Here is a 13,530-nt window from a genome sequence, read left to right on the forward strand (position 1 = left end):
GAAATACCGGACTGCACTGTAAGCGGTCATACGTATTCATGATACGCTATATCTTACTCGCCGAGTGCTATGGGAAGATGAGAAACTTCTGGCTCTGCTCCGGCATGCAGGTAAAGAATGGGTTAATTGTACTGCCACCATAGCACTGAGCTGCCAGGCAGAGAGATTTTCCAGCTGCTGACCAGCCAATGTTACAGCGGACATGGGCTTACTAGATTGCACAGTGGGTCCACCTCCTTGTCCTGACAGGCATCTGGGGCCACCAATGAAAAGACAACTTGTAGCCGAAGTGTCATCACTATGAAGCTTTAGCACAGCCTGCCCTTAATAATATGCCCCACCTAACTCTGAGATGTGCGCAGGTGGGACCTGGGTACCGAAGAGCTGTTCCCTCTCCTCATATCCGCATGTTGGCCTCCTGTACAGAGATATAGGTGTTTACAGCAATACACTGCACTACCCTTTAAATTAAAAAATTTCCATTTAAGAACTACAACTCCCAGCAGATAAAACAGCTGCTGAAAGTTGTAGTTCTTCAGCAAACTCTTATTTTGTATAAGTTTACTTTAACCCCCTTTGCCTAATGTGCCCCCCTCCTCCGCAGATTTTCCAAAATGGATATTTTTCATTCCTTCAACAAATATGTGAATAAGAAGCAATTTAAGGGTTGTAAGTTTCACAAAATGTAGCCGCGACTTGTAGCCTCATGTCCGGCTACTCCATATCCCAGCATTAAAGTTTTCTAAAAGATAGCCGGGACGTGAGGATTAGTCCAAAAAAGGGCTATCCTCACATCCCATTCATCCACCTACCACCCGTTCTACCTTTATAGGTAGAATCGTGGTGGTAGGTTCCCTTTAATATTTTGACCAGTGAGGAAAGCACTGCAGTGATGTATTCAATGGATCTGAGGTCCCTAAGACATGGATATAGGTCAAATAACGATGGTTGGACAGATCGGGGTTCTGCTTTACCTCTCTCACCAAGGCACTCCTCTCATGATTATGTAGTTTGGCTGTGTGGTGAGGTCGAGTGAGAGTTTTGGTTGTCCAAAACTTCTTACATTTAAAGAATATGGAGGCCACTGTGCTCTAAGGAACCTTGAGTGCTGCAGAATTTCTTTTCTAACCTTCGTCAGATCTGTGCCTTGCTACATTTCTGTCTCTGAGCTTCTTGGGCCTTAGACCTCATGATACCCTTTGACTTGCACTGTGAGCTGTGAGGTCTTATATTTACAAGTGTGTATAGGTTGAGTATCTGTTGGGGTTCCTACAATATCTTTGAGCATTGTGCTATCTGTGCATCTGTTGAATTTGCTTTGCTAACTTTAAATAATTCACAGCACAAAAAAATCAAGAAATTAATTTTAATTAAAATTCTTGCCATGAATACAGATTATTTTTTACTTTTTTTTTAATTTTTAGGTTTCAGTCAATTTTATTATGACTAGAGATGAGCGAGCACTAAAAAGCTCGAGTGCTCGTTATTCGAGACGAACTTTTCCAGATGCTCGAGTGCTCGTCTCGAATAACGAGCCCCATTGAAGTCAATGGGAGACTCGAGCATTTTTCAAAGGGACCGTGATTCGGGAATAAAATGTGTTAATTAATTGAAAAAGAATGTCTTCTGATAAGTTAGCAGATGTATGCAAACATCTGCAATCTATTCTTCACTGTTCCGCGCGTATATTATCTCCCGACAAGTTAGCAGATGTGAAGAACAGTGAAGAATAGAATAAAAACAGTGAACACAGTGAACACAGGATCATTTAAGTGAAAAACACAGTGAAGAATAGATTGCAGATGTTCGGCACATCTGCTTACTTGTCGGGAGATACGCTGTCCCGGGATCCGCTGCTCTTCTTCCACTGAAGTCTCCCCGATGTCTCCGTGCTGCTCCCCGATGTCTCCGTGCTGCTGCCCGATGTCTCCGTGCCGCTGCCCGATGTCTCCGTGCCGCTCCCCGATGTTTCCGTGCCGCTCCCCGATGTCTCCGTGCCGCTCCCCGATGTCTCCGTGCCCCGATGTCTCCGTGCCGCTCCGTGCCGCTGCCCGATGTCTCCGTGCCCCGATGTCTCCGTGCCGCTCCCTGATGTCTCCGTGCCGCTCCCCGATGTCTCCGTGCCCCGATGTCTCCGTGCCGCTGCCCGATGTCTCCGTGCCGCTGCCCGATGTCTCCGTGCTGCCGCTGCCCCATGTCTCCGTGCTGCCGCTGCCCCATGTCTCCGTGCTGCCGCTGCCCCATGTCTCCGTGCTGCCGCTGCCCCATGTCTCCGTGCTGCCGCTGCCCCATGTCTCCGTGCTGCCGCTGCCCCATGTCTCCGTGCTGCCGCTGCCCCATGTCTCCGTGCTGCTCCCCGGTGTCTCTGTGCTGCTCCCCGGTGTCTCTGTGCTGCTCCCCGTTGTCTCTGTCCTGCTCAACGTGTTCTTCAATGTGTTCTTCACACATATATATTGTTCTTCACATACTATTTTGTTCGCACCGTTCCGCGCGTATCTTCCGACAAGTAAGCAGATGTGCCGAACATCTGTAATCTATTCTTCACTGTGTTTTTCACTGTGTTTTTCACTTAAATGATCCTGTGTTCACTGTGTTCACTGTTTTTATTCTATTCTTCATTGTTCTTCACTGTGTTTTTTTAATTAAATGCTCGATCTCGAGCAGGGGAAATACTCGTCCGAGCAACGAGCCATTTCGAGTACCTTAATACTCGAACGAGCATCAAGCTCGGACGAGTATATTCGCTCATCTCTAATTATGACATTATGTGTATTCACCATAGACTTCCAATTATAGCAGAACTGAATGATGAAGCTGATACTAAATCAACATTTGCATATTATATTAATTCCGAAAAGTTCATTAAAAATTATAATTATTATTTTCCAAGTGGGGATTTTCAAATTATTAGTTCTACCTGATATAGTAATAATAACAATTTGGTCATCAAATAGCCGTTTCTCAGTGTTATATGATTAAAAGAAAATTATGATGATATGATGTATAATATAATATAATTTATATTTGATGGCTTAGACTATTTGTGAAAGCATTTTGTTTTTTAATTACTTATAGAAATAGTTCAATATTGGATAATTATAGCATATCTTCAAAAATGTCCCCAATGACTAACTTAAAAATGGGCAGCACACCAATGTTTTTTTTTTTTAAATAAGGGATTTAGTTTAATAAGAGTGTTTAATTAAAGTTTCAGCTCATCACATTGAGCATAATGTGCATACTGGGAATTCCTACAGTATCCAGTGCTCATACAATGCATAAGATCAATCCAAGAATACTTTCTATACCTACTGCACATGTCCTATCTGCACAAGAGATAAATAGTACTAGTCTCAAAAGTATGTCTATCTTAAAGGAAATCTAACGGCAGGTGATAGACTAATTATACTGAAAATACTTGAAATACTTGAAAATACACTGAAAAGACAAGACACCGGGTCCTGGTGCATGGAGAGAGCCAAGCCCTCTCCATAGCTGGTAAGTCTTTGCTGCATACGAGCACGAGGTACCTTAGTGGAAGACAGTCGTGTTGTCAGGATCAGGCACAAGGTCAGGGTCAGGGCAGACGGCAGAGATGCAAAGTCAAGTCTAATCTGGGGTCAGCAATGGGAGGTCCATGCAGATGGGAAAGGGAACACAGGCACACGGGATACAGGAACGCAGGAATGCCGGAACACAGGAATGCAGGAACAAAGGAGCACACAGAAATGCAGGAACACGGGACCCAGGAGCAGGAACACACAGGGTCATAGGAAAGTTTTCTCAATGGCATAGGCACAAAGATCCCGCAGGGTGTGATGGAAGAGGCAGGGTTAAATAGCCTTCTTGGAAAATGGCCAGCGCCAATTAACGGTGCGCTAGCCATTTAAATTTCCTGAAGAAGGGGATGCTTGCGCATGGGCCGCAGACCCGCAATGGGGACAGGCGAGTGACGCTGGCACTGCACCCGTGGGCAGCAAGAATCACTGGTGAGCCCGCGACCCATAATATGGGTCACAGGGACACCCGTGACACTCAGTGTCCTGCCATTTCAACTGACTGAAGGATAGAGTTCCTTTTACCCTCTGTCAACACATATGTTACATTTTTGGTCATATTTAAAATAAGACAACATTTTTACCAATCACTTCATAAATGCAAACGCCAAGACTTGGAAAAAACATAACAACACAATATCACTTGGCTACTCACACGCCGCTATCAGCTTCGGTTCTCCAAACCTTGAAAATATGTTTACAACTCAATATAAAGCGCTACTCATATGGAGGCAAGTTGCAAAGAGAAATTTGAAGAAACTACAGTAGCGAGACATTTCTTTGAATATAGACAAAATGTGGCTCAATTGCTATTACTTAAATAAGAAGGGGTTAATAAGGTGTATATTGGGGACCACACTCCAAAACTTCACATGATACGTTTGATGCTGTCCTGTTCAATTGAGTAGCTATACAGGTGTGTTCCACCCTGCATGTCCCGAATATGTGCATTGGAGGAAATTGAATGTGATATTGTTACACAAAAAAGGGAAATATATGTGGTTTAAATTGCCATTGAAAACGCCAGTATTTTTGGAAATTGATTCATATAAAAGAAGTATTTTTTTTAACTTACCTCTGTATGAATAGAGCTTCATTTAGTTATATGAAAATATTGTCAGGGTTCGGAGACCCAAAGGTGATAACACTGTGGGACAAGCCAAGTGATATTGGGGAAGATTTATCAAGCTGTCTGAAAGTCAGAATATTTCTAGTTGCCCTTTACAACCAATCACAGCTCCCCTTTAAAATATTCATGAGCACAGGTAAAATGAAAGCTGAGCTCTGATTGGTTGCCATGGGTAACTAGAAATGTTCTGACTTTCAGACACTTGATAAATCTGCCCCATTGTGCTGTTCTCCTAAAAAGAAGACTTAAAAAGCAGCCCGGAATGCGGGAAAGCGATATCTGGTGCTCTGGGCTGCTAATTAGTTGCGCCTCCTGCGTGATGTCATCCCCCTCTCCCAGCATGATGCAGATTTTATTCTGAATGAATGCTTAACAGATCCTTTCTACAATCACACTCCATCCCTGCTGGTCTGTTTTCTATGTAGGTTAGATGGTAGGTGGGATGGTCCAATCATGCCTGGACTGGAACTAACTAGAGTATACTGTATTGCACTATTTAGGTTTTTCTGATCCGTGCTCACCTTTATCACCTTTTATCTAGGGTATTATCAGAAAATAGGTAGAGAAAGACTTTTGGTTTTACAGTTAGGGTATGTAAAACCAAAAGAAAAAGTGAATTCAGCAGAATTACAATATTGTTAAAAAAATATGGCACTGCATCTATGTTGGTCTTGGGTCAAAAGTGCCAAAATGAGGCCCGTCTGCATTTGGCAGATTGTGTAACAGGATGTGTGGGGGGGGGAGTGGCTGTTTCAGTTTGTAGGTTGGTTCAAACAGGCTTTGGCCAGACATATGTGTCTGCTATTGAGGTATTGTTCCACCACCTCCCAACTTGTATACCTGTTGTCTGGTCCATCTGCACCCCACAATCATCAAGGGCCATCTTGCCGACAAGCAGTGCCATGGGTTGGCCCCCGGGGGAACTACAGGTGCTCATTGTTGAGCGCCATAATCATCAGTGCAGCACCCTAAGCCTCTATGGTGACCCTAGAAGAGAGAGATATTACTGGGTAGCACCAGAGAGAAGTCAGTTCCTGTGGAAGCCCTCGTGTCCACCTGAGACTGTGACAGGTCAGTGAGTAAGACCGCGGTGCACCACAAGTAGCAGAACAACTCTCACTCTACAGCACATCTAATCCCCTTAATCTAGAGCTCAGTGCTATATACATAGGGGTGAGAAGCGTCTCCTCTTTCCCTCTCACTCCCTTCCAAACCCCAAAACAATGCAATTTGAAACTCCACAGCCACTCCTCCCCCTCCTGTTACAGGTAGGATTTGTGCAGGGCCATATGTAGTACTATTAGCATATTATGGTGAATCCTGGTAACACACTCCACAATGTAGGAGGTGCTCTGGAAGAGTTCCTACCCCATATACACATCAAAATAGATCCAGGCACTCTGTTGTTGAATCAAATAAACTTTTTCTATTGAGACATTGTACAAACAAATCAGATCCTTTCGGCTCAATGTCATGAGCCTTTGTCAAACTCCTTGGCTGCTGCAGGGTTTAGAAGGCGGAGATAACAAAAAAGTTTCATTGATTCAACAACAGAGTGAATCTATTTTGAGTTAGTACTATTAGCATCCAACAATACTTTAAACGACCGAACCTAGTATTATTACCATTTCCAGCATCATCCAACAATATATTAGAGGTACATTTTGAAGTTCCTGCACCATCCAGCACTATGTTACAGGTCTCAGTACAGTTTGCTATTCCAGCATCAGCCAAAAGACGTAGTCCCAGTAAAGTTTGCAGTTCTAAGATCATACAGCAATATCTGAAGGGTGATGTTTTAGAATAGTTTTCAATTCAAACAACATCATATAGGCACAATCTCAGTACAGTTTACAGTTCCAGAAACATAAAGCAGTAGCTTTAAGGAGCAGTCTCAGTACAGTTTGCAGTTCCAGCACCATCGAGCAATATCTTAAAGGAGCGGTGTCTGTAAAGTTTGTAGTTCCAGCATCATACAGTGTGATAATGGTCTTAGACCTTTTTGCATCAATGTTACTTCACATTACTAGTTTTACAAGTATATGCATCACTGTTAAATTACACTACCAGTCTTACAAGTATTTACATCCATGTTAACTTACACTACCAATCTTAGAAGTATTTGCATATGTTTTAACCCCTTAACTCCGAAGCCACTTTTCACCTTCCTGACACGGCCCATTTTTTCAAATCTTCCCTGTGTCACTATAAATGGTTATAACTCTGAAACACTTTAACATATCCAAGTGATTTTAAGATTATTTTCTCGTGACACTTTGTACTTCATGTTAGTTGAAAAATGTCGGTGGTATGTTTTGCATTTATTTATGAGAAAATCAGATATTTGGTGAAAATTTGGAAAAAGTCTTGATTTTCGAACTTCAAAATGTTCTACTTATTCCACAAAGTCATAACTGCAAAAAAACTCAATAACTAACATTTACCGAATGTCTACTTTATGTGGACATGGTGTTTTATGCATATTGCAGGATGTTATAGGACTTTGAACGTTATGTGCGATTTTTCACATTTTCATAAAAAATGCTAAATCCTGCTATTGAGGGACCAGCTCAGGTTTCAAGTCACTTTGAGAGGCCTAAATAAAAGTAAAACCCCATAAATTACCCCATCATAGAAACTATACCCCTCAATGTACGTAAAACAACTTTTATGAAGTTTGTTAACCCTTTAATTGTTTTACAGGGGTTACACAAAATGGGATGCAATTTTGAAAGTAAATTTTTTTTGGCTAAATTAATGTGTTTTTCAAAAAATGTACAAATTCTCAGTGGATAAAATACCAAAATGCTCCACAAAATTTGATACCCGATCCCTCCCACATATAAAAATACTCCATATGTGGTGGGAACCTGCTGTATGGGCACACGCCAGGGCATCGAAGGGAAGCTGCGCCATTCAGAGCAGATTATGCATTGTCACATTTTATTGGCTATACAATCTTTATTTGTTTGGCAATTTGGACATATAAGGGCTTATTTTTTGCGACATGAGATGCAGTTTACAAATACTTCATTTTAGTGGGTCATTAGCTTATTGATTAGATTTTATTAACTCTTGAATGTATGGAGGAAAAGAAAATTGTCCATTTTGGTTTCCTTTCTTTTTGTATTTTTTGGGGGTCGTACACTAAAAATACTATTACGGTTTACGATTATAATACAGTAATACGATTACGGTGATACCTCATTTATATAGTTTTTCATTAATTTTTACAATTTTACTGGAAAAAGAGTAATATAGAGGATATTTATTTATATCATTTATTTTTGCATCGCCATCTTTTCGGAAACGTAACTTTAATATTTTTTGGTTTACAGAGCTAGCTTAGGGCTTATTTTTTACGTGTTGAGTTGTCCTTTCAAGTGGTACCATTTTGGCACACATAAGCTTTTTGATCACTTTTTAGAACATTTTTGTGAAGAGATTTTTTGAAAAATGTTTTACGGCGTTTTCCGAGAGGGTTTTGTATTTACTTTATTACATGTGTATAGGGGATATTTGTGTTTAGGGGACTTTAACTTTATTAAATTAATTCTTTTTATTAAAAAATGCTTTTATTCAATGTTTTTAACTGTTATTAATTACTTTTACAGGTTAGCTTGAACAAGTTATCCACTGATTGTTCAAGCTCTTCTTCACCTTACACAGTGTAATACAGAAGGCAGGACCCGGTGCCAGGTAAGCGCCGCGGGTGGGTGTGTGTGTGTGTTCCGATTCTTGTCAAATGCCCCTAACACGCCCCTAATATATAGCCGACATCCGCAGCTTCTGGCGCCAACTCCGTTCAGGAGCCGGCGCCAGAAGTTTGCGTGATAGTACTGCAAATTGCGGGAACGTCAAATGTCGGTAAGGGGTTAACTTACACTTCCAGTTTTAAAAGTATTTTCCTCAGTCTTGACTTACACTACCAGTTTTAGACCAATTTGTATCAATTTGTAATTTGTAAAACTACGAGTTTTACAAGTATTTACATCAGTGTCAATGTACACTACCAGTCCTATTTGTGTCATGCATAACTACATTGCAGTGTTGTTACTTTTATTTATTTCAAAGATAAATGAAGAGCTATTCACATGGAAGTGAATTGCAAAAAAAATCCTTATTTATAAAAAATGATTTCCAGAAAATAGGTGTTTTTCAATGGTAAAATGACCACATATTCACCCTTGTGCAGCGTTTATACAGTCCATTTCTCCGGTGCAAGTTTCAGGACAAGCTGAAGCACACATGTACAGTTATTCCATTGAGATGAACAGTGTCAAGCGTATCATGTGACGTTTCGGAGCGTTACCCCTTCTTCAGATATGCTCAGATACAAACTGACCACCATTATATATACACTAGTATATCTGTAAATTTCTAAAACAATAAAAACAAGTTTAAATATACAAAATCTGGTATGGCTACAGGATAAGAATCATTAGTGGTCATTTTTTTCTTTTTAAACTCATACTTTAATACATATCTTAAGAAGTTCATTTAAATAAATGAAATACTCTTCAACTATACAATTCTATCACTCTGACTGCTAGGCAAATGAATGCAATACTCTTAAATACATGTCCTAAAAGAAAACATTAAAATGACAATTTTCACCCCCAACTTATTCAGACATTGGCACAGCCAAGTCATTTGGGATGCCTGGTGTAACTTAATGAACGTGAGGATTTCCACTTTGGCTCTGGATAGGCTTAGCATCTTATCGGTGATGACACCAACAGGGGTGCTGAACATGCAGTCTGACAGCATACTTGCTGTAGGGCAGAACAACACATGAAAGGCATAAGGAGCAAGCTCTGTTAATGTGTCCAATTTTCATTTAATAAATTTCAGTAAATCCCATAAATAAAAAAAACAATACAAAAAAAATATTTAGAACTAATGTAAATGCATATCCAGTAATAGAAGATGGAGAAATACATAAATAATTGTATTACCTGATGCTGTGGTCAATGATATGTATGCCGAAAGTATTTAGGTGCTTAATGGTGGCATGCAGGAGGAGGCTTGATATCCTGCTTGGCGAATGCGAAGTGATAAATACCCACCATAAACATGTCTGCTGAAAACTTTTGTCTGCCGGTTAGGTGGTGTGAGAGTGCTGTTTGTTAGATAAACTCACAGTCTCCGAAAGCTGCAAACAGCTGTAAGCTAGTTGCTATGACTGAGGCAAGTAAAGATTTGAACTGACTTTTCAAAGAAGTCGTGATTCTCACATCTGGAATTGGGTGATAACTCATGGAACACTGCAGAAAACTCCACCATGGTGAACTTCAAGGGGAAAATTGTCTTCACAGCTAAAAGAAAGTTGCAAAGTGCACATGAGTAAAAAAAAAAGTCACAAATGAAGAAAAAGCCAGCCAAAAGTTAGATGTATGTAGATATCTGATAAGGTCCTGGCAGGGCTACTGCTCATAAACAGTTAAAGATCACATGATTCCCCATTTGCGGCCATTTTTTGGTCAGTATTATCTGACTGATGAGGAAAAAGACAGGACTCATCACTTTACATGTCAAGAAACTGGTGCAGAACTATTAATAGATGCATATTGGTAAATTGCCTAATATCTGGCAAGGATGGTAAAGTGGTCAACCCCCTTAAAGTATTAGGATCTGCAGGATCAGACCACATAATATGTATTTAAGTGTGTTACTATTTAGACTCACTAGCCTTCATAAGAGATCTATGTGCATTAAATTATGATTTACTTTAATTAAAGCTTGATAGTATTGGTGAGACCATGTGAATACTGAATAGTGTATACAGAATGAACAGGGACAAGGATGGAGGTTGACAATGAAAGGGATGAGGTGTATTTAGTACATAGTCAGGAAAAATATAAACATATAATTTTGAACTTAAAAAATATGAGTACAAGAATAGTAACTGTATGCACGGGAATTAATTTATGTATTTAAAGGAAACCTACCACTTTAAAATGCCAGGTATAACCCACAAATACCTTGCACCAGCTCAGGGGGAGCTGATGCAGGAGCACATCTTCACTATTTGCAGAAACCGCCATATTCCATTTAAAACTGTTTTATTCTTTATATTCAAACTCCCCACGTTATACGCTCGGCGCACCATGCGTGTGACCGTGCGTGCGCCGTATTAGGAGGTGCAGGTGATGTCACCGAGCTCTTGGGCACTCTTGCGCCTTCAAACTTCACATTTTTATCTGGCCGGCTCCGCACGTGAAGTTGCACAGGCACGAGTCTGCCCGAGAGCTCGGAGATGTCACCGGCTCTCTGGCACCTCCTAATAAGGCGCACGCGCGGTCGCGTACATGGTGCTCCGAGCACATATCGTGGTGCACCGAAGGGGGGTTGGAATATAAAGAAAAAAGCTGTTTTATACGGAATATGACGGTTTCTGCAAATAGTGAAGATATGCTCCGGCATCAGCTCACCCTGAGCTGGTGCAAGGTATTTGTGGGTTATAATTGGTATTTTAAAGTGGTAGGTTTCCTTTAAGAGCAAGCATGATTTGGAATGACGCATAAACCAATATGGTTGGAATGACTAACAGATTTATGATATAATAAGTAAATTAAATGATGTTTAATCAATAAAATGACTGTGTATTACTGGTTGGGAGCATAATAAAGCAATGAAAATACTTATATTTGATTACTATGAAAAGGGGAGTGTTATTTAAGGATGAAGGTACATGTTAAAGGTGTCTCTGGTAAATCTATGGGTTGAGCTTTAGGGTTTGATAGCAGAATGGATCTGTAACAAATGGATGGTGAAGGGTAACTGGGTTGATTGCAGTTCAATAATTACAAGAATTACAGTAATTATAGTAAAAAAATATTTCTAGTTGCCCATGGCAACCAATCACAGCTCAGCTTTCATTTTACCAGAGCTCATGAATATTTTAAAGGGGAGCTGTGATTGGTTGCGATGGGCAACCAAAGTCAAGCTGACTTTTAGACAGCGTGACATAGCCATTGATGGTATTGCTACGATGATTTGCCTTTTCCATCATTATTCAGTCCAGTGTGGCTACAGTGACCTAAAGATTCTTCCCGGAAGACAACACCTAATGGTACCTGTATGAGGCAAAATTTAGAGTCCCTCCAAGCAATTCCTTTATTGTATAACAGAGGAAATATAAAAAACAGTGTCCATAGTTTGATTAAAATTTTGGACACACAATGCTGGCAATAGCGCTCCATAATAAGAAGCCCACACGGAAACATTCCAGACTAACTTGTAGTAGAACTGAGTGAGTTTGTAGAGGCCTTTCTTCATATGAACCTTTGTACATTTTAGAGGTTGAAATACGTTGGTTGCCAGTCAATATCCTTATAAGAAAATACTTTTTATGCTGCATGAATAATACATTTTAGATTAACATCCACAGGATACCCTGAAAAGGTTCAGAATAATTTTCAGATTTTTCCTAATTGCAAATAGTCCTCCAAGATTATTCAGAATGGTTGCTTGGTTACTGTTAGGAAGTGATAGAAAAAATGATTCAGTGCCTCATCTTCAATTCATTACAATATATATCAATGATACTGCTGAAAAATGTTTTACAGCTGGACAAATTATACAAAGGGCCAGCAAAACAGTTTGGTAATGAGAAATTACTTGCTGCAGTTTAGAAATTGTATTTAAAATTATTGGCACTAGACTAAAAAGTCTAACTGCACTCATTAATATTAAGATTATAATCACATAGAATTTTATGGTGCCAGCTATCAAAACAGTTACACTCGAAGGGGGCCTTGACATCATTTCATTTATATATCTGGAATGCTATTTATCATGCCTTGGCATTTGCTGGATTCATGGTTCAAACGTGAATACAAATTCAGAGGTTTAAAGTTCAAAGTAATAAGTCAACGTGAACATCTCCAACTGTACTTTTCTGCTGCTTTATGAGATTTGCAAAAATCATTAACCCCAAAACTTTGTTAGCTGTTTTTGTTATTTTCATTATTTTCATATTTTCATTTTCAGCAGGTTATCATTAATAATACATATTTAGCATTTTAGAATCACAATATTAAAGCTATGTCCATGTCAAATTTCTTTATAAAGTGTGTACGTGTGTATAAATTTGTGTACTTTTGACTTCTAAAACAAGAAAAAAAACTAAAACAATTTACTATTAAACAATCTTTGAATGTTTTGTGTCCACATTGCCATAGGTATGCACTTCAATCAAAGCATTTGTCTAAAGTTGTTTTGCATACATTGGGGCACATGTATAAAGTCTGGCTGTGTCTGTTTTTGGGCCTTTTCTTGGCTTTTCTGCTGGTCAGATGTATCTTGGCAGTTTTTCCTTATTGATACAGGTGGTGTTTGGTCACATGTTTGGTCACTTTTTAAAACAAAAGTCGCAAAAGGTCTCCAAAAGTTGCAATCAGTTCTTAGCTAATTTCTACACCTGTTCAGGGGCAGCAGTAGATTTGTGCCAAAATTTGCTACTTTTTAAAAGCTTTCACATCTGAATTCCGGTGATAACTTAGGGAACAGTGCAGAAAACTAGACAATGGCGAACTTCGAAGGGAGCAATAAAGTTGCAAATGAGCACAAGCGCCATAAAAAGTCTGAAAAATTAAAGAGAAAGGCAAATCAAACGTTTGATACATGCACCCCATTGAGTGGTGTAGTTTATAAAATGGTGTCATTTATAGATTTTATTATTATAAATAACTTTTGAGTTGGTCCCTCAAAACAGGTTTTGTTGAATTTCATGAAACTGTGAAGAATTGCAGCTAAAATACTAGAAAAATGAGAAGATGCATAAAAAATGGCAGCTTAGGAGTTAAGAACAAAGTGTGACTGTCTAGTATGGCTACTTAA

The 13,530-nt window shown here is 39.6% G+C and overlaps 1 protein-coding gene across 1 annotated transcript in view; it reads left to right on the forward strand.

The window, feature by feature from the left end:
* Positions 1-13,530, forward strand: part of LOC140132930 (1,25-dihydroxyvitamin D(3) 24-hydroxylase, mitochondrial-like) — a 180,740-nt gene that overhangs the window by 45,643 nt on the left and 121,567 nt on the right. Inside the window, exon 2 of the mRNA XM_072152366.1 lies at positions 8,301-8,385. The gene's annotated coding sequence lies outside the window, so the exon portion shown is untranslated. The remainder of the gene's footprint in view (positions 1-8,300; positions 8,386-13,530) is intronic.

The sequence above is a fragment of the Engystomops pustulosus genome, chromosome 5, assembly GCF_040894005.1.
Source record: "Engystomops pustulosus chromosome 5, aEngPut4.maternal, whole genome shotgun sequence".
Classification (NCBI taxonomy): domain Eukaryota; kingdom Metazoa; phylum Chordata; class Amphibia; order Anura; family Leptodactylidae; genus Engystomops; species Engystomops pustulosus.